Source organism: Hemicordylus capensis, chromosome 11 (assembly GCF_027244095.1).
Source record: "Hemicordylus capensis ecotype Gifberg chromosome 11, rHemCap1.1.pri, whole genome shotgun sequence".
Lineage (NCBI taxonomy): Eukaryota > Metazoa > Chordata > Lepidosauria > Squamata > Cordylidae > Hemicordylus > Hemicordylus capensis.
Genome location: NC_069667.1, coordinates 27,345,203 through 27,366,684, shown reverse-complemented (window position 1 = coordinate 27,366,684; position 21,482 = coordinate 27,345,203). Strand labels below are relative to the sequence as shown.

Genomic DNA, 21,482 nt, shown 5'->3' with positions numbered 1-21,482 from the left:
CTTCTTCATGCCAAGAAGATGCCCCACCACTGAGATACAGCTCTACCCCTAATTTTCTACATGGATATGACTTCTTGATAAGGTATACATCTCCAGGTAGTCATCACCATGCGCATTTTTTCTACAAAAACACACGGAAAGAAGCTACCTTCGATTACACATAATCAGCCAGTTCTCATGAGCAAAAATGGGATCGGAGAAGCTTTCTGCTTGGCTTCGGGAGCTGTGCATGCTCTTGATTTGGGGTCATGTGCTTGCAAAACCCTAGATAGGCGGAGGGGGAAATGATCATGCAGGAGGCAGAAGCTGGGTCTAATGGCTTTTCCCACACCTTCGAAAATATGCTGAGTGCAAGTCCTGGGTAGGACAGTGCTGTCCGACTCGCTCCTGCTTCCCACACGATCACTTCCTCCTCCTCCTACATGAGATTTGCAGCAGCCAAAAAGTAGGAGCGTTCACACAGGCGCACACACAGCTCCTGAAGCAGACAGGTAGGATGCTTCTCTGAGCCCCTGGCCCAATTTTTATTTAATTTATTTATACACCGCCTTTCTGCCAAAGCACTCAGTGAAGTTTGCATTTTATAATAATGGTTTACATTCAGAGATAAATAACAGTGGGTTTTGTTATCCACGGGGCTTCTATTATCAGCTGCAATCGTGGATAACGAAATAGTGGATAACAAGACGTTGAGGCAAAGGGAATCGGGGATGTTAGGTTCGAAAAAGCTTTTAAAGGCTGGAAATAAAGAAATAATGTGCTGTGCCATGCTATACAGGTCTAGCAATGCCCCCCCCCCAGCCCCAATTCTGCCATTTTCCATGAAAAATCACAGGGGGAGGTCCGTCCCACCCCCCAATAAGGACCCACAAAATGGCTCTGCTCAGCAAAATGGTGACCTCAGAGGTGATTTCTGGCCACCTAGGAATCATGATTTGATTTGATTTGATTTGATTTGTATACCGCCCTTCCAAAATGGCTCAGGGCGGTTTTTACCACGTATATCAAGGGCTGGTCTCCATTGCCTAACCATGGATATGTGAAACTGCGGTTGTCGGGACTGTGAGTGACAAGGTCCACTTGTAACACAAAAAGAGAAAGGAATGACGAGGGAAGAGTGAGGAAAATTAAGCAAACAAGGTCAATTATTTCATTTTGTGTTTCAGAGTGAAGTTGCATAATGACCAGGTGGAGAGGACATTGCCCTGCCCTTTCCAGGAAATGTATGACAGAAACTCTTATTTTAGCCCAATGGTAGGTCAACATATTCATTTTCTAGTCCGGGGCACCACAGGAAAGTTTATAGGCTAAGATTGGATAGCCAAGTTTTTCATCGCCCCAAATTTTAACTCACATGGGAAGGCTTAAGAGAAAGTTTCAAGAAGAGATCCGCAAAAACTGTTTTCTGCGGAAAGAGTTTTAAAAGCCTTCGAGGTAAATGCATGCCAGATTTTAAAGAAGCTAATTTGCTGTTTGATGAAGCAGAACATCAGTGCATGGGCAGTATAATTTCTGTTGATATGGAAACAAAGAAGCTAAACCCAAGGTTAGAAGCAGTGTTCATCACATACAATGAGGAAATCACTGAGCACTAATTACTTCCCGTGATTTAACCATAATTTGCAAGCATAATTGCTGTTCTGATTGTTAGCTCCTGAGGCTAAATCTTGTGGGTTTCCCATAGTAGATCTTGGGGCGTGAATTATATACAGCTTGATAAATCTAGCACCTTGAATTGTACTCAAAGAAACCAGGGGGCGGGCGAAGGGAACACCAGAACCCCGGTGGTACAAGACCTTCTGGCAGTCTGTCGGGGCAGGGGCATAGGAAACAAAGAAGCTAAACCCAAGGTTAGAAGCAGTGTTCGTCACATACAATGAGGAAATCACTGAGCACCCATCGGCTCAATTATAGCTATACCCCTGCGTCGCAGTCAGCAAGAGTGTTCAGCATGGGTGGGCAGCTACTGAGGTCCTGCTGATGATTCCCGAGACCCGTTGTGTGCCCATCGGTCGGGTAGTCGCAGTGTGACTTGATCAATGCCCACTCAGCCAAAGAGTGGATTGGCAAAATATGGGAGGTCATGGTAATGGGCGTAGGTGTCGTGGAAGGGAGACATGCGGGGATGGAGTACCAGTACAAGCAGCAGGCTAAGGGAGCCCAGCCTGGTTACTGCTGGTCGTGAGAACTCTTGGGAGCTAGCATGCCTAAATTACCCCCCCCCAATGAGCGTAATGGCGCAAATGCTAACCTCCTTTCGCCCAACCCCCGGGGCTCCGAAGCGAGTCACGGCTGGGCACGGAAGCACCGGAGCGAAGCTGCCACTTGTCTGGTCGGGCGATCCGCCCGCACGAGGAGGTATGAGTGCTCATCTGGGGGGAGAGTGGGTCAAGCCTGCTCTCCCCACAGAACCCCTTTCAGCTCTACACACTGATCATGCGTAGAGCCTTTTTGGCTATTTGGTTAGGCTCCAAATAACTCTGCAAATTGTACCACGTATTGGACACGTGGTTGTTGAACAGCAGCCTCCCGCTCCCATTCCACATGGAAATAATTCTGAAACGGAGTGAAATGCCCGCCGTTAATTATGACGTGCCATAGGGAGATCTGCTGTTTCAAGAGAAAATGTTGAGATTGCACTCAGAGAACGGCAATCCCTGGGCTCCAAACCAGTTATAGTGTCTCTTCGGAATCTGAAATATCCAGACTTTGTGTCCAAGCCTGTCAAGTATTTTTCCACCCCTGGGCTTCAGAGATATTGGAGGATGTGGACAGTAGCAGATAAAGAGCTGTTGACCTCTGAACCTGCCTATCTTTGTTTTCCATGCTTGCCTTTGCTCTAATTCTCTCCTCTGACATTCTAGTGACTCTATTCATACATTAAAGGTGAGGTGAAGTGTGCCATCAAGTTGGTGTCGACTCCTGGTGCCCTCAGAGCCCTGTGGTTGTCTTTGGTAGAAGACAGGAGGGGTTGACCATGGCCATCTCCCACCAGGCTGCCTTAAGGGTGGCTGCTGATCAGGTAAGGCTGCACAGGTTGGCTAATCACTGGCCAACCCCTACAGCCTACCTGACGAATGGCTAGCCTCATTAATGCTGGGGCAGGGTGTGATGGGGGAGAGAGCAGCAAGTAGAGCTCGGCGAAGGGGAGGCAGCTGTGCCTCATTTGTGGGGGCCCCTTGCAGATTGTTAGGACAAGTCACTCCTGTGTGCAGATCAACAGTCTGCATGCACTGTACACAGATTGCATATGCTTCCAACATAAGGTGTGAATCGCCTTTACATTGTTTGTGTTTCAGACGTTGGCACACAAATCTAAGCATCTTTGTGGATCTGCATTTCACTGTTCTTGAAGTGATGCAGGAGCAGAGGCTGAAAGTTGCCATTTCCTGAGCACATATGGGCAGCCGAAATGCTTTAGATCCTCCAGTTCTGCCTGCTGTACCGCCTTTTGTGGATCACTTTTTGAAAAAGAAAAAGGAGGGCATGTGCCCGCAGGGGGTCATATTTCTAGCTACAGGGTTCGCATTGTTATACAGAAATAGCAACCTGTTCTCAACGGAAAGGTGGAAGAGTGCTTTCCAAAGAGAAGAGGGAGGGACGAGGAGGAGATCTTTGGTCTCCCGAACAAACAGATTTGAGCAATGCAAATTGACAGCTAGTGTGCTGTAGTGGTTAGGATATTGGGCTAGGACTGGGGGAGACCCCACATCCAAATCCCCGTTCAGCCATGAAATTCCCTTGGGCCAGTCACTTCTCTCTCAGCCTAGCCTACCTAACAGGGATAAACATAACCATGTACACTGCTCTGGGCTCCTTAGAGGAAGAGTGGGATATAAATGTAAAGATATCTATCTATCTATCTATCTATTTTACAAGATCCTCAGACCTTTTGTCCGTATTGTCCTTGGACTTCGCAATGCTCAGGAATGAAAGGAGCGGAGAGCCATACCCTTTCGATACCTCCCCCTTGGCAGAGCAGTGGAATGACTGTGACATTGGTAGCCCGTGCTAGGTCAGCTTCCTATGGATAAAGGGCACCAGGGACTGTGGCGTATTTTTAATAGTCTGTATCCTGGCAAATGAACTGGTCGAGCAGGTATTATCAGGGTGCGAGAGCCAGCCCGCAAGCAGGGTGTTTTCTCTTATACTTTCCGAAACGTCAATCCAGATCATCCAATCAGCTCAGAGCACACCCCATTCCAAACTGTTCTTCTCCCAGTGAATAAAGGCTCTCACCCAGTTCACGGTTTGGTCATAAAATACCAGCCCTACACCCACCCTACTACCCCACCCAGTCTCATGATGGGAGGAGCAGACCAGCTGATCTCCCAGAGACATGAAGTGCAGGACTGCCCATGTGAAGTGGCGCTGTGCCCCTGAGCTAAGCCTGTGCAGCAGCAGCAGCGGCAGAGGGCTGGCAGGGTGCCTGCTCAGGAGGGTAAGCACAGGGCAGGTATTTAAGGCTCACCTCACCTCTGAACTTGGCAAGCTGCTCCGTCTTGTCTCAGTCTATTGTTCACCGCAGGGCAACCAGCTGCAGGGGAAATCCATCTGGCCGGGGTCTGTCATCCTGCCAATCGGATTGCACCATGAAGCTGGAGGAGGCAAGGATATCACGCCTGGCAGCAGGCATAACTGGAGGCAGGACTTCACCTGGGGATTTATGTTAAGTGCCAGGCCCTAGCCCAGGGGTGTAGCGAGGCTGGAGTGGGACAAAATGTGAAGGTGGGCCCCCAAATGGGAAGAGAGGGTCTGTCCCCTTGCCCTATTTTTCAAATAGGTCAGAGAGTGTCACCCGGCTGGAAGGGTCCCCTTTCCCAGGGACCGTTGCCTTCCCCTCCTTGTTCAGTTATAGCTATGCCTCTGCCCCTGCCCTGGTATCTATGGGGCAAGAACAGAGGGCCCTTGAATGTTTGCCAACTGACTTTCTCTCACCATTGTGCAAACAGAGCCCACTCGCCCTCATTGGTTCAATTTGAATGATCTTCTAAACCATCCAACCATGGCTGCACTCTCACAAACACAAGGAATGCAGTTAAAAAGTTAATTAGGGTCAGTGAGCCCCACAGAGCTGACTGTGAGAATGCAAAGTTCCCAGGGTAAGGTTATAAGAACAGCCCTACTGGATCAGGCCCAAGGAGGCCCATCTAGTCTACCATCCTGTTTCACATAGTGGCCCACCAGATGCCGCTGGAAGCCTACAGGCAGGAGTTGAGGGCATGCCCTCTCTCCTGCTGTTACTCCCCTGCAACTGGTACTCGGAGGCATCTTGCCTCTGAGGCTGGAGGTGGCCTATAGCCCTCCTACTAGTAGCCATTGATAGACCTCTCCTCCATGAAGTCACCCAAACCCCTCTTAAAGCCATCCAGGTTGTTGGCTGTCACCACATCTTGTGGCAGAGAACTCCACAAGCTGATTATGTGTTGTCAGAAAAAGTACTTTTGTTTGCTGGTCCTAAATTTCCTCCTATCATTTAATTAGGATTCAGTCCCAGCTATCTACACTGGTTAGCTGGAGCAGTTTGACTGGTGTTGCCCTGAAACTCTGTGTTCCCACCATCAGCTCCACGGATCCTGATTAACTCTATAACTGTGTTTCTTGTATTCCAAACCAGGATGTGCCTTGTGATCGTGAGTGATAGTGACAGCCCATGGTTTAGAGAACTGGCAAACAGACTCACTCAGCCCTCCTCGTTCTTCCATCCCATCTCATGCACCAATTCTTTCCTCTGTTTCCATATTCTAACAAAAATTTGTTGTGACATCAAAACTGGGCAACTACGCCCAAGGCCGGCCCGAAAAGACAGGACACCTAAGCGAGGAGTTTGTCACGGTTGCCAAGCTGTGTTGCTTGTGCAGGTTTGTAAAACTTAGTCGTATAACAGGCCTTAATGTTCCCAGGCGTTCCGAGCAGTGCGAATGCGCGTGAAAGGGGCCCGGGGCAACCCCTTCGTAACTTGCTGCTTGGCTGCTTCTGCTGTCTTGCTCTCGTTTGGGGATCCCACTGAAGTCCCTTAGGCCTCCTGCAGCTTCCTGACACTCAGCAAACTGCAAGCCACCAAGATCAGCTTGATGACACCCCCTTCAGGCAAGCGTCCTGGGCAACTACCCAGCTTGCCCACCCCCCAGGCCAGCCCTGACTACCCTCCAAGCACAGATCTTCTAGTTCTGAAATAACGACAGGCTATGATGGGAGCAAGTCACCTTAAGTGGCGCAGCAGGGAAATGTTGGACTAACCAGCAGAAGGTTGCCGGTTCAAATCCCCACTGGTACTATATTGGGCAGCAGCGAGATAGGAAGATGCTGAAAGGTATCATCTCACATTGTGCGGGAAGAGGCCATGGTCGACCCCTGCTGTATTCTACCAAAAGAAAACCACAGGGCTCTGTGGGCGCCAGGAGTCGACACCGACTCCACGGCACAACTTTACCTTACTTTATGATTGGAGCAACCTGGAAAGAGATGAAAAAGTCTGTGCCCAAGGGGACCCCACAGCATGTCCCTGGTCCTCCAGACCATAACGTGAGGATCATCCATACTGAGCCCCTGGGGCGAAGAAGCATAATCTGGAGACTTCCTCTCCCCGCAATCATATCTGAACACTGCTTGGGGATGGGGAGTTGGAAGCATGCCAAGAAGAGCTAATTCTGAGTGTTTATCTACATTGGAACACTTTTTTCTTTTTCTTTTTTAAAGTAGAGAATCGCTGGTTGTGAGCGAATTAATATTGTATGGCAGTTGCACTTGACAAGCCGCTCTCCAATCATCTCCCCGCTCTTCTTGGCGGATTATTATTTCTAGGTGAGATTAGTTAGCATTATAAACTAGATGTGTCACCCAGCCAATCAGTTTCAGACCTTCTGTTTAGACCGATTGCATTTCGAAAAGTGGCAACCGGTCTCCTCCGAAAGAGGAGCTCGGAGAAACGAAGCATGCATGCGCTGACAACCTTAAAGGGAATGCTTCTTTGAATCTGATCTGTATCCTGAAGTTTACTTCTCTGGCCAATTTGCATAGCAACAGAGATCGGTTATTGTTGAAGCTAATCTAATCAGGGCTGGCTGGTGTTTCTGTTGCTGAAGCTGATTATGAGTCATCTCGGCTGGCCCAGGCCTTTGCTTGTTTAGCCAGTGGGAACTCTGGTGACTAGGTGCGAAATTATTCCTGGGAACAAAAGCTGGGTTAGTGTCCTAAGAACTTTCCTCCTTCTCCTTCTTTTTCGCTTGGCAACATGCATTTTTAATATTTATTTCAAGGCCAAGAATAATTTTTATTTTTAGAGTATAAACTTCCCGAAGCGTAACGAGATAAAAGCAAAATCAAAACTATGATGCTTGATTAGTACTGAAGCTCTTAAACTGCTCGTGAAATTAATTTTCATCCACAGCAACCAATCACTCATAACGGAAGTGAATGTAGCCACTAATATGGAGTTTGGACGAGAAATACTGCGGTTATTAATGGGGCACTCTGTAGCAGCTGTGAAGGCAATTTCCATTTTATAGCCGGAGTTCAGGAATAAAGTGCATTGTAAAATCATTATTTATAAATAAAACTCTTATTTGCACATGAATATTAATTACCTTCTCCACTGAAGTTGCAAAAGGAACTTCCATCTAGGACATTCGTTTATGGCAGTTGAGCAGTTGAGTTGTGTCAATTATTCATGTCTCAGTGATGGGCATTCTTGCCCTTGTCCAGCCAGCGGCAACGTGCAAAGCAGACGGCGTTTAAAGAAGCAGCTAGCAGCCCGTTAGCCGGTCCAGAGCACCCCAGGGACCATGCTAGGCACCCTGGAGATTGGGTCTTGAGGGAGGGAGCATGACTCGCTCCCTTTGCTTAGCAGGGCCCACCTCGGTTTGCATTTGGATGGGTGACCACATGTGAGTGCTGTGAGATGGTTGGAGGACGAGGCCGTAGCTCAGTGGAAGAGCGTCTGGGGGCCCAGGTTCATCCCCTGGCATCGCCAGGGAGGACCGGGAAAGACTCCTGCTGGAAGCCTAGGAGAGTAGCCAGTACTGGGCCAGCTGGACCAAGGGTCTCAGGTAGCATCACCCACCCTGCTAACTGAGCAAAGAGGCACCTTTTTTAAAGTGGCAGTTCTCTTTTAATGAGCAGGGGGAGAGCAACTGGCCCTCTCCATCCCCAGCACAGCAGCCCTCCAGTGGCGGTCGCTGCTGGTGGCTCTCTTATGTTTCTTTTCAGATTGTGAGCCCTTTGGGGACAGGGAGCCACTTTATTTATCTATACATAGACATCTATTTCGCTTAGGGGTACCCGTCGCTAATCCCAAGTGTGGCAGCTCCCGTGAGAGTTCGCAAGCAGCTTCCGGATAGCGTCAGAGATGGGTGGATGGCTGGCCGGCGGGTGGGAAGGGAAAGAGGTGGCCAGGGTGGCTGGTGGGCAGTGTGGGGTGTGCGGGGGAGAAAGTAGTGACCGGCGGGTGGGTGGGGGGGAGAAAGCGGCAACCAGAGTGTGAGCATGTGTGGGTGGGAGAAAGCGGTGACTGGCGGTCGGGTGTGTGGGGGAGAGCGTGGTGGCCGGCAGGCGGGTGTGCGTTGGGGGGGGGGAGAAAGCAGCAACTGGTGGGTGGGTGGGGGGAAACCGGTGGGGGTGGGGAGAGAATGGGGGAAATCTGGGGGGGGGCTAGAGGTGCAGATGGTCTGCGCCTGGTTCAACTAGTTTATTTTTATTTCTCTATTGTAAACCACTTTGGGAGCTCCTGTTGAAAAGCAGCATATAAATATCTGCAGCCGTCCTCGTCTGAGGCGGTGTAAGGCAGCTTCCTCGGTGCCTGTCGTTCTGCCCACCCTGGCCTTGAGCCAATTCCTGCCCCTCTCAGCCAGCCCGAGGGCTCCAGGCATTTGCATGAAGGCACAAGCAGCCTTTAAGGCTGGTGATGTGATGCCCCCTCAGTGGCATGATTATGTTTGATCGATGGCATAACCCATGGCGCATAATGTCTGCATTGTTTGCCGTTATCTGATTTAAAGACAGCCCCGCATTCTCTTGTTTTGTATGTTCCAATCTGGAATGTGCAAGAGGACAGGATTCTTGCCATGCTTTCCCTGAAACTTAAATGAGTCATGACTAATAAAAGCAGTTTTGCTTTTTACGAAAGAGTGAGCTTAGTGAGGAGCAGTAGGACAAAGAAATTGGAATAGACCACATTAAATCCATATTGACTGATAATTGAAAGCAACTGCTTCAAGTTTAGTTGTTAGAGTATTTTGCCAGGGATGTTTCTTATTCCTCAGCCAACAGTTGCCAGGGCTGCAATTTGCCTAAATAAAGCTTCAATCATGGGTAAAATTGAGTGCAGGCAGAATTTAATACTAATGCAAATGGTAGACTAACAGCCCCAATTACTGTCTATAAAGTCACGAGCAAATTAATTAAAACTGCATGTCACATTCTCCATTATCAACGACATCTTTTCCTTTAAAAAAAAATATATCATTTGTTCTGAAGACACAAAGCTGCCTTCTTCTGAGTCAAGCCATCTAAGTCAGGGCTGGACAACTCTGGCCCTCGGGCTGCTGTTAGGCCACAACTCCCATTATTCCTGACTATGGTCCATCGTGGCTGGGGAGCATGGGAATCCAGTAACAGCTGGACCAGGCTAGACTGACTGACTGAGGCTATTGAGGGCTTCGGGCAGAGCTCTTTCTCTACCGGGAGAAGCCAGCCCAGGGTCAACACCTAGGACCATCTGCATGCCAGTTCTGGATGGGGTCACACTTTCCCCAGAAGGGACAGGTACGCAGCCTGGGGGTGCGTCTGGACACAAACCTCTCCCTGGTGTCCCAGGTGGAGGCAGTGGCCAGAGGTGCCCTTTTCCCGCTTCGGCCGATACGCCAGCTGTGTCTGTTTCTTGAGACAAATGACCTCAGAACAGTAGTGCATCTGCTGGTCACCTCCAGACTTGACTACTGCAATGCACTCTATGTGGGGCTGCTCTTGTATGTAGTCCGCAAACTGCGGTTGTTCCAGAATGCGGCAGCCAGGTTGGTCTCTGGGTCATTTTATTTATTTATTTTATTTATTTTTGCATTTATATACCGCCTTTCGTTAAAAAGATAACCCCAAGGCGGTTATCATCTCGGAGAGACCACATTACTCCTAGCTTAAAAGAGCTACACTGGTTGCCGATAAGTTTCCAGGCAAAATACAAGGTCTTGGTTATAACCTATAAAGCCCTAAACAGCCTGGGCCCTGGGTATTTAAGGGAACGTCTTCTTTGCTATGAGCCACTTTGAGATCATCAGGAAAGGTTCGTCTGCAGTTGCCACCAGCTCGTCTGGTGGCTACTCAGAGACCGGCCTTCTCCATTGCTGCCCTGAGGCTTTGGAACATGTTCCCTGATGAAATAAGAGCCTCCCCATCTCTGACAACTTTTTAAAAGGCAGTCAAGCCACATTTGTTCACCCAGGCTTTTAATGAGATATTGTTTTAATTGTATTTTTAATAGTTTAAACATTTTAAATTTTAATTGTAATGTTCTAATCTTTTTATCTGTTCTTTTTATTGTTTTGTGGTAAACTGCCCAGAGACTTGCATTTTGGGTGGTATACAAATGTGTTAAATTAACTGACTAACTAACTAACTCAATCAATCAATCAATGCAAGCATATTCAGCTGATCTCTAGAATACAGACAATCCCTGCTAACATGGCAAAGAGGCACCTTTTGAAGTGGTGCTTGGCTCAGGGGTAGCCCCGCACCTGAGGTGGGGCACTAATGCCCCATGCCCCTTATGGGGGTCAGCCCCCTTTCAGAAACAGACCTTGAAAGCTCTGAAAGTGGGGTGGGGGAAAGGGATCGCTGCCAGAGTCAGACCATCATCATCTAGCTCAGTATTGTCCCTAGTATCCCAGTACTAACTGCCTGTGGCTAACGGAGACCTCTGCTCACTGAGCAAAGAGACACCTTTAAAAGTGCCGATCCTCTTATATTTAGTCAGGGGAGAGCAGCTGTCCCTCTCCAACCCCAGCACAGCATCCCTGCAGTGCCTGTTGTTGGTATCTTTTTAGGTTTCTTTTTAGATTGTGAGCCCTTTGGGGACAGGGGCCCATCTTATTTATGTATGTTTCAATGTAAACTGCTTCCAGAACTTGGGTTGAAGTGCGATATATAAATATCCGTAGTAGTAGTAGTAGTGTCTCTCCCAGGTTTCAGGCAGGATTTCCCCCAGCCCTACCTGGAGATGCTGCCAGGGAGTGAACCTGGGACCTTCTAATATCCTTTCACTCAGCTGTGGCCCCATCCCTTAAGGGAAATACCTAAAGTATCACATGCGGTCACCCACCCAAGAGCAAACCGAGGCAGACCTTGCTTAGCAAAGGGGACATTTCATGCTCGCTACCACAAGACCAGCCCTCCTGCCCTAGTTTCCTTTCCTTGTGTGTCTTGCAAGCTTTGCAAAGAGTGCAAACGGCACTTCTTGCAATGTCTGCAAGGATCAGAAAGAGCTGCCGCACCACAAGGACCACTTTGCCATCCCTCTGGTGCCCTGTCACCCATGGCCTGAAGCGACTGCCTCACCTTGCCTCATGATAGGACCGCCCCTGGGTTTGCTTAGCAAGGGGAGAGCAACTGTCTTTATGCAACGCAGCATAACACCCCTCCCAATGGCTCTTGCTGGTGCCTTGTATCTCCCTCCTATTTTGATATAGATCTTGAACCCTGTTAGGAACGTAGGAAGCTGCCTTCTACCGAGTCAGGCCGTTGGTCCATCTAGCTCAGAATTGTCTACCCAGACAATTGTTGTGTTGAGCAGTTTGCATTCTGCGGAGATGTCCTGAACCTAATAGTAACTGGCCTATTAAAACTGGTGGTGGTGGTGGATGGGGGATAAATCAATGGCTTACTTAACTTTGCCTTTAAAATACCTTTCAGTGAACGGTGCAAAGCTGTTTTCACCTTGGGTACCTATTAACAACAATGCAGCCACTTCACATGAAGCTTGGCAAAAAGCACAGAAGAATAAAAGGGGCCAATTGAAGCTGGCGGTCTTTGTGCTAGACAGACTCTGCAATGAAAGCCAGACAGCTGAGAGTTGAAAGGGACAAAGCCGGCAGCAGGGCTCTCTGAAAATGCAGGGCTAGAGCAATATCTCGCCGTCTGTGTACCTTTGCCGCCTTTCAGAGCTGAGAGAATATACAATGCTCTATGGAGGCTCACCAATGTAACCGGGGATCGTCTACAGAACGTATCAATGCACTTCAGAAGTTTTGATTTCAGGCCCTTCCTCCTCGCAGGTCTTTGACAATGAGACCTGAGGTGGGGCACAGCAAGGCCATGGTGTTTCAACCGCCAGGCAGATCTTACAAAGCGTTAAGGGTTGGGTTTTTAAAGACGTGCAACACAATCCTATCCATCAATTGCATCTATATCAGGGAGGGATCTACCGTGGAGCACCTGTGTGCCTCCTGTTGGGTCTGTTCACTTAACTCCAGTTGCCCGCATTCGGACATACAGCTCCTGAAACCGAAGGTGAATGGACCTCCGGTTTCATGTTACGTGCGAATGCGGCCATTCTGTTACTGATACAACGCAGAGGAGATTTCAGATAGGGCAATGAGAGGCGAAGGTCCCTCCCAAGTTGTACCCTGCTTGAAAAAAGCCTTGATTAATTCCCTGGCTAGCAAGGATTCCTGGGGTGCAAAGTTGATATGACCCCACTGAAGTCTATGGAGGTGCAGCTGAGTGAGAGGACTGTACCACGTCAATGGCCTCCTCTTTGAATGGTTTACCAATGGACACGTGGGTGCACAAGAAACGCTAGGGCAGGGCTGTATGGAAAAAATTAAATCCTTTCTGCAACAGCTGGCTCTGCATCCCAGTTAAATTAAGCGTGTTGGTGGGGGATGTTCCTGTTTACTCAGCTGCATTAGTTTACCTTTCAGCATACAAATAACTTTACCATTCGCAGAAACTCACAACACTAACTATGTACCTGCAGCTGCTTCTAATAATTAAATGTGGGAAGTAACTGGCGGACACAGTTAAACAAATGCAACGGGCCAAATGATGTCTCACTGGTATTTTGGGAAGGGAAACAAGCACTCTTGTCAGCTTTCTACTTGTAGTGTTTTCAGAATTGAGTACTAATCATTAATATAGCAGCAATGGAATCCAGAATTGTTGAGGACAATACCTTTCGAGGCAGCCTTTTGAGCAGACAAACACTATCCTTGCAGCGAGGGAGAGGCATGGATATTTTATCATTATTTATTTACTGCACTTATAATTCTCTCTTCCTCCAAGGAGCCCAGAGCAGTGTACAATAGCTCTGTTTATCCTCACAACAATGCCGTGAGGTTGGTTGCTGATTCGTGACGGGCTCAGTCACCCAGTCAGTTTCCTGGCTGAAGGGGGATTTGGACTCTGGTCTCCCTGGTTCTAGTCCAAAGCTCTAACCCCTACACCATGCTGGCTCTCTAATATGGAGAGATATTGAAGATATGGATATGGAAGTGTATATGAATCCTACGAATATGATGAATATTTATATACCTCTAGTCCCCAAAGCAGTTTACACACATACACAAGCAAACAAATAGGCTCCCTCCCTGTCCCCAAAGGGCTCACACTCTGAAAAAGAATCATAAGATAGACCTCTGCAGCAGCCACTGGAGGGATGCTGTGCTGGGGATGGATAGGGCCAGTTGCTCTCCCCCTGCTCAATAAAGAGAATCACCACTTTATAAAGGTGCCTCTTAGCTCTTTTAGCAGGGGTACTTAATGACGCAGCGGGGAAGCAACCTGCCTAGCAAGCAGGAGGCTGTTGGTTCGAATCCCCGCTGGTGTGTTTCCCAGAATATGGGAAACTCCTATATCGGGCAGCAGCGATATAGGAAGGTGCTGAAAGGCATCATCTCATACTGTGCAGGAGGACGCAATGGTAAACCCCTCCTGTATTTTCCCAAAGACAACCACAGGGCCAAAGAAAACCACATGGCTCTGTGGTTGCCAGGAGTCTATACTGACTCAACTGCACAACCAGCCAACCGACCAACCAACCATATATCTGGTTCAGTCATTATATATACACAACAGAGCTTCTGACTCACCCCAAAGCCGCCTTTTCCCAAGCTGCTGCTTTTGTTCCTACACACACACAACCTCACACAAACCCCTTACCAGACTCTGACACACATCAACCCCTCTGCCAGAGGAGTCTGGATATTAAGCTAGCGTCTTAAGCCATTAGCAGTAATCTGCCTTACAAAAATGCTGGCAGACGGCTGGGAGCCACTGCCCAATCCAGGGTTGAAGCAGCAACCAGCACAGCAGTCAGATGAGGGTGTAAGCAAACAGCACTCACTTCCACACATCTGAAGTTGACTGCCGGAGCATCTTTGTGAGACACCACAACACTGAACTTCGCCTCCAGAATAGGAACACAAGTGAATCCCTGCTTTGGATGGAAACAAACCGGGACCCCTCCTCTTCACCAGAAGGGATCAGTTCTTAAAATGTCTGGAATTTCTTCTGAAGCTTGTTGGTGCCAACAGCAGGTTGTTGTGTTTAAGTACTGAATTTTCAAGGAATGGCAAGACATTCTTCATCTGACTCACGCTACGATTTTTGCATACCATTCCGGCTTCTGGCAAGTTAGAGACATGGGAACATAAACTGTTGAACTGTTCATGGGAAATGGTTGGGTTTTTAATCTGACTGGCACAGAGAAGGCCAGGAATCCCTGCTTCCAGGTAGAGGCATTTTATTTATAACCCGTCTGTCTTCATGGAGATCAAAGAAGCAAGCCCAGGATTTCTCAGGGCGTCTCCCATCCAGGCTCTGGCCAGACCCAGATCTGCTTCGCCTCAGCAACACACATGCCTTAAGATAATCTCCCGGCTGAATCCGGTAATCAAGCAGACAGTTCAGCTGGGAGAAGCAGCCGATGGGAAGCTCAGCCTGCACCCGACGAAGGAAGCAAGCCAGGAGAAGGCAGGGCGGGACTCTAGCTCAGTGGCCCAGCAGCTGCTTTGCATGCAGAAGGATCCATCCTTGGCATCTCCGGGCAAGGCTGGGAAACATTCCTGCCTGGAACTCCTGAAAATCCTGCCCGGATTCTTTCCTAGGCCTGCCTGAAGATGCCAGTTGGTGTAGACAATACTGAGCTAAGCGGACCCAGGATCTGACGTGATATAACGGCGGCTGCCTATGCTGCTCCTAAGATGGGATCTCGGCTGCTGGGAAGGATGGGAGGAGAGCTGGTCTTGTGGGAGCAAACACGAATGGTCCCTTTTGCTAAGCAGGGCCCACTCTGGCTTGCATTTGAATGGGAGACGACATGTGTGAGCACTGTGAGATATTCCGCTCTGGGAAGAGCATCTGCCTGCTTGCATGCAGAAGGTTCCAAGTTCCCTCCATGGCGGCATCTCCAAGAGAGAGCTGCGAGGGACTCCTGCCTGCAGCCTTGGAGATGGTCTGGGCAGACAATACTGAGCTAAATGGACCAAGGGTCTGACTCAGTATCAGGCAGCTTCCTATGTTCCCATCCCTTGGTGCCTGCCGATTTGGGAGCTGTGGCACCACCCTCTGGCCAGCTGGAGTGGAGTCCCTGCATGGCAGCTGAGATTAGACCAACAGTGACCTCACCTACATGCTGTCCTGGTGCTGCTGCAGAGAGCCAGGTGCCTGAGCCCCCCAGCCAGTTTCCCACCCCTAAATGTCACAATATAAAGGAGGGGGGCAGCAATGCAGTCTTAAGATACATTAATATAGTTGCACTCCAAAAGCTAGTTTATAAAGAGATTGCAAAAGGAAATATCCTACTTTAAATATTAATACATTACTATAGAGAATATTAATAGATATTATCTTGCAAGATGTTAAGGATGCAAATATTATAAGATCTATTAAGATACGAGATAATAAGATCTAGTATTGTAAGACATCAAGATCTTACAATATATCAAGATCTATTATTGCCTTAGATATTATTACCTTACAATATAGTTGCACTCCGAAAGCTTGTTTATAAAGAGGTTGTGAAAGGAACTATCTTACCTTACAAGCAACAATTTTGCTCTGCAATGTGGCCGTCCACCACCATAGTCACCCTTTGTGACTATGCTTTGGCTTAATGTGCGGAATTTAGCTTAAACTGGTGCAAACCTGCACACAGCCAAATCATAAACTAAGCTGGCCTTGGAGAGGATACACCCATCCTAGATCACCCAGAAGGGCACCCAGAGAAGCAAAGTTAAGTTTTATTGAAGAGCAAAGATTGACTGTAAAAGCAATGGTTATCAGCTCAGCAAGGCTGCTGGTAGTGACCTTCCCTTAAGGGGTGACTGCTCTGAGAAGGACACTGGATGGCCCCAGTCCACATTTGCAGGTTAGTGCTGAGGGGCAGGGGATAGAAGACAAGAGACAGTGGTCTGTAACGACCTGATCCCAGGTCAATGGGGGAAGATCCCAGGGGTTGTAGTTGCAGGCTAACTCTATGGAAGGAGGTTGAGGAGACCTTTTATTGCTGGGCTGAATGGGAGAAACTCCAGGTCATAGTGCAAGGCCATGTGCTCCTTGCAAGGAGCAAACTCTGGCCGCTCAGGGGTGGTGGCGGTGGTGGTCCAAAGGATAGAATCCAGACTTCACTCATAGCCAATATGGCAAGACTGGTGAAAGTCCATGTTTTAAATATGCATCAAAAATGGCAATACAGTGTAATTTATCCGCTTTGTCTACTCTTGAAAAAGATGTCATGGCCAGGGACTAGACAGCTGCTTTAGACGTCTCCAAAAGCTCGCATGCACCCAGTGGGAGATTTGACATTTTGTTCCTTGAATAGCAAACTTCTGTGCTGTATCGCAAATTGCTTCCGAAACTTCCTTCATTTCCAAAAGCAGCTTGCCAGGTACAACTTGCTGTCCTTTTTAAAAATGCAGGCCCCAAATCTCACTGGGATTAAGACTATATTTGGGGCTTCATCACAGTTTAGAGGGGGAAAGGACTAAGCAAAGACATGATAGGCATTTGTAACATTATGTGTGGTGTGGCAAAAGTGGACAAAGAGACGTTTTCTTCCCTTGCTAGAGGGAGGGCAGTAGAACCCGGGTTTGTCTAATGAATCTGGCTGGCTGGAGATTCAGGGCAGAGAAAAGGAAGCACTTCCTCACACAGTAGATCCTTAACGTATGAAATTGGCTGCTGCAAGATGTAGTGAGGGCCCCTAGCCTAGAAAGGGATTAGCAAATTCATGGAGGACAAGGCTGTTAATGGCTCCTGGCCATGATGACCATGCGGTGCCTCCAGGTTTACAGGCAGGGCTGGCCTTGTCGTGAGGTGAGGCAAGGCATTCACCTCAGGTGGTAGAGCACTGGGGCGCTAGCCAGGCTGAAAGATGTCAGACACCCTTGCCATTGGAGCAGCCTTTGGGGGCTGATTGCAAATTTTTCAAGGTGCCCCATTTCTCACACTCTTTGAAAAGCTTGCAAGAAGCATGAGGAGCGGAGGCTGCTGGCAACGTGCTTCTCCTCTCTGCCCTCCAAGCACTTCCAAAGCGTGCAAGGGTCAGTTTTGAAAGGGGACCCCCCCCCACCAGGGGCATGGGGGAAGGCAACATTTTGCACATCACCGTGGACTGCACAATCCCTTGAGCCACTTACGTTCAGAGGCAGGATGATGCCTCCAAATGCTGGTTATAGGAGAACAACACTGGGAGAAGAGTCATGCCTTCGTCTCCTGGTTGTAGTCTTTCCAGAGGCATCTGGTGGACCACTGCGAGAAACTGGAGGCTGGACTTGATAGGGCTTTGATCTGTTACAGCAGGGCTCTTACGTTATGTATCTTTGGATACTGGCCTATTCTTTCAAAGCTTGGCCCATCCTCCTCACCACCACCACCCCGCTCCCCGCTAAACGTTAAAATGTCATCATGTGTTATCTCAGGCCTGATCTATACTGGAAAGGGACCATAGGCAAAGCCCTTGCCCATACGCATCCCATGCATGTCTGGTCATGTTTAAATGCACACCACTTGGACAGGCCCATCAAAATAGCAGCATTTCCTCATATAGGACATTGATCCCTGACTTCCTAATGTTAGGCATGATTGGACCAGCACATATGGTCATGGAAAGGTGATCAAGTGTAGGTGAAATGTCTACACACTTCACCCATGGCCCACATCCTGTATAAATCAAGCAAAGAAGGGCACACATCCAAAAGAAATCATAGTAAATGGATTTGAGAATTCATCTTTCCATGCCAAGGGTCTAACTCCAAAGTGATCATTACCTAGAGGTGTATAAAGACTAGGTGTATATAGAATTCTTATTTTTCTGCTCAGTTGTATGAAATGGGGAAAGAGCTCACTGTGTGAACGAGCTGTGTGATTTGACTTTTAGAAGAAACTGGTATTTTTTCTTTTTGTCATACTTAAGAAAAATCTAAAGATTCCTGCAACGTTAACCTTCTGATAAGGTTAAAAGAAAACTTGAAGAAGCAAATAATCCACACAAGCTCTTATGAACCTTGTTGATTTCAAAAGATTATTTTTCTTTGTAATTTCAAAATGATGTCAATGTCCACACTGTAGAACTGAGAACTGTGTTAGAGCTGCAGATGTATCTTTGTTTCTACACCAAGTTAATTAAACCAGATTTTTGTACAATATTTGCAAATATAAAGAAGGAGACCAAAGGCAATTTGTAGAACCATTATATGAAGGCTCATTTATGAAGGCTCATTTACTGTGTGGAGATATATACTATATGCTGAGTGTTCAATACACTGGTCACTTTTCAAGCTTGCTTAACTTAGAATGAATGCAGATCTAAAGCCCTTTGATTTGGTATTTTCTGCATGATAGGTTTTGAAAGACTTTTATGATCATCTAAATAAATGATAAATCCATGCACATTTCTTACCTCCTGAAGTAGTTGTATATTTCATACTCATCAAATTTCTATGTTTTCAGTGAATTAATCCTCAATTATTAATGACTATAGAAGAGCAAAACATGAACCCCGAATGCTAATCACTAGTTTCAATGTCATTTCCAAAAAAGATACAGTTTTATGCTTCCTAACCTGATAACCTATTTTATATTTTTATCAAATAATTACACTTTCTTGTTCAAACAAAATCAAATTAGTTCTCCCCTGGAATAGAAATATTATTGCCTATTGCCTAGACCCTTACACACACACACACACACACACACACACACACACACACACACACACACACACACACACACAGTGTAGCCAATATGTACGGCATATAGAATCTTGGGACTATGTTGTTTCAAGCATCCTCCTTGGATATGCAAAAATGACCTTCTCTTAAGATTGTTGTATATTTTGATACCTGAACATGCTTACCTAATAGCTTTCGGTGACTATTAGCTACTGTTCCCACCCAACACACTTAGTTAAACCTGGACTAAAACAGTTTGGTTAGTGAAGGAGGAACATAGGAACATAGGAAGCTGCCATATACTGAGTCAGACCATTGGTCTATCTAGCTCAGGATTGTCTACACAGGCTGGCAGTGGCTTCTCCAAGGTTGCAGGCAGGAATCTCTCTCTTAGTACTATCTTGGAGATGCTGCCAGGGAGAGAACTTGGAACCATCTGCTCTTCCCAGAGTGGCTCCATCCCCTGAGGAGAATATCCTACAGTGCTCAGACATCAAGTCTCCCATTCATATGCAAGCAGGGTGGACCCTGCTTAGCTAAGGGGACAAATCATGCTTGCTACCACAAGACCAGGCCGCTTTCCAGATTAGTGAAGAAATTATAGAGAGCAATGCAGGAATCTGCCCCAGCCTCTGCATCTCATGGGACATGCTGTTGCAAAGATATTTCGAACCTGACTATTAATAGGGAAAGATTATGTTGTTCCCACTTCTTCTTTAAATAGATTGGATCTGCTAATTTCTTTGGAGAATAAGTAACTTTTTGGGGTGTTTTAAACAGCTTCCTGAAGGCTTGACAGTAAGAATATAACTCCACAGGCCCAACCACTTATACCCTGAATTAACAAGAAATGTGTGAAAAGCAAAATCCTTGTATATCACCTACCCCCTACCCCTCTCTTTTTTTACCCCATCATTAACAATGTGGTGGAGACTGTGGGCAGCAGGCAGGGAGACAAGTTGGGGAGCGATGTGTTTAAAGAAGGTGTCTTAGAGAGCTCCTTCTTCTCCATGATCCCCGCTGCAATTTAAGGTCATCTGAGGAGGTCCGTCTCCAGCTACCTCCGGTTCGTCTGGTGGCGGCTCAGAGGCGGGCCTTCTCGGTAGTTGCTCCTGGGCTGTGGAAGGCACTCCCGGCAGAAATCTGCAGCTTGAGTTCATGCTTGGCCTTCAAGAGTGCCTGTTTGGCCTGGCCTTCCAGGGCTTTAAAACTGTTTTAAATGTTTTAATTGTTAATGGTTTTAAACTGATTTTAAAATGGTTTTGTATTGATTGTTTTTAAAATGACCGATTTGCGGGTTTTGTTTTTGCTGCTGTATACCTCCCAGAGCTGTCTGGATGGGGCGGTATATAAATGTAATAAACAAACAAATACATCCCAGGATCCTGTTCAGCAGAGGAGCATTTCCTGTTCTCTGCATTTAGAGCCTGCTTTCCATAACTTCCAGGCTCAGCCCCTGACTTCATGAATCCTAAACCGGAGAACACACCTTCTAGGTCAAGACTTTTGGCCTTGACCTCACAGGTATTGATGAAAAAGGCAATAAAAACGGTGATCTGCATGAACTATGTACAAGAATGCTCTTCCTGCCCTGCGAGAGAAGAATGACAACTGATGGAGAGTGTGCCACCCTGCATTTGTAAGAGCGATTATTCTATTAGAACATTTTCACTACCTTGACAAATATCATGGTTGAGAAATGGATGGTATACACCACGACAATTAATCCAGTCACGGACCTATCTGGGCGCACAGATGCTGTGGGCTGATGCTTCATTTATTTGCTGCTTTCCAGTTCTGCACATCAAATAACCAAGGTAATCAAGTTATTGCTGGTGTCTTGCATGGAACGAAGAGTGATTAATATCATTTTGTAGGAAGCCGCTGTTGGAGGGCTTGGAGGAAGGAAAGAAATCGTGACATCGGATGAGGTGATCTTTTCAACGGGCCATTCTAAGCGTGAGCCGTTATGGTTGGCAGGAAGCAGATATAAAATCCAAGGTGTTGGCTTAAGTGATTGGTGGCACCCCGTGCCTTACTTGGTGCGTAAATCAAAGTTACTGTTTATACCCTCGGTGCTCAGGTACTTAAGAACACCGGCTTGATAGCAGCAGGAGGGCGGGGAAACAGGCCATCAATGAAAGTGAAAAGGGAGAACCTTCAAAGCATAAAAATAATAGCATTTTTTCTCATCAGGCACCATCAGCTTGAATTTATGCACTGCTCCGTCTGTATTTACGTTCCATGAATTTACGACTCTGATTGCCTCAGCCTGGTCCCGGATGCAGCCATTTCCCCCTAAACATACTTTTTTGCCATATG

At 47.4% G+C, this 21,482-nt stretch overlaps 1 long non-coding RNA gene across 4 annotated transcripts in view; it reads left to right on the top strand.

Moving 5' to 3' along the window:
• Window positions 1-21,482, top strand: part of LOC128335725 (uncharacterized) — a 399,851-nt gene that overhangs the window by 3,741 nt on the left and 374,628 nt on the right. For all 4 annotated transcript variants that reach the window (XR_008311701.1, XR_008311702.1, XR_008311700.1 and 1 more), the window contains exon 3: window positions 1,167-1,254. This is a non-coding gene — a long non-coding RNA (uncharacterized LOC128335725). The remainder of the gene's footprint in view (window positions 1-1,166; window positions 1,255-21,482) is intronic.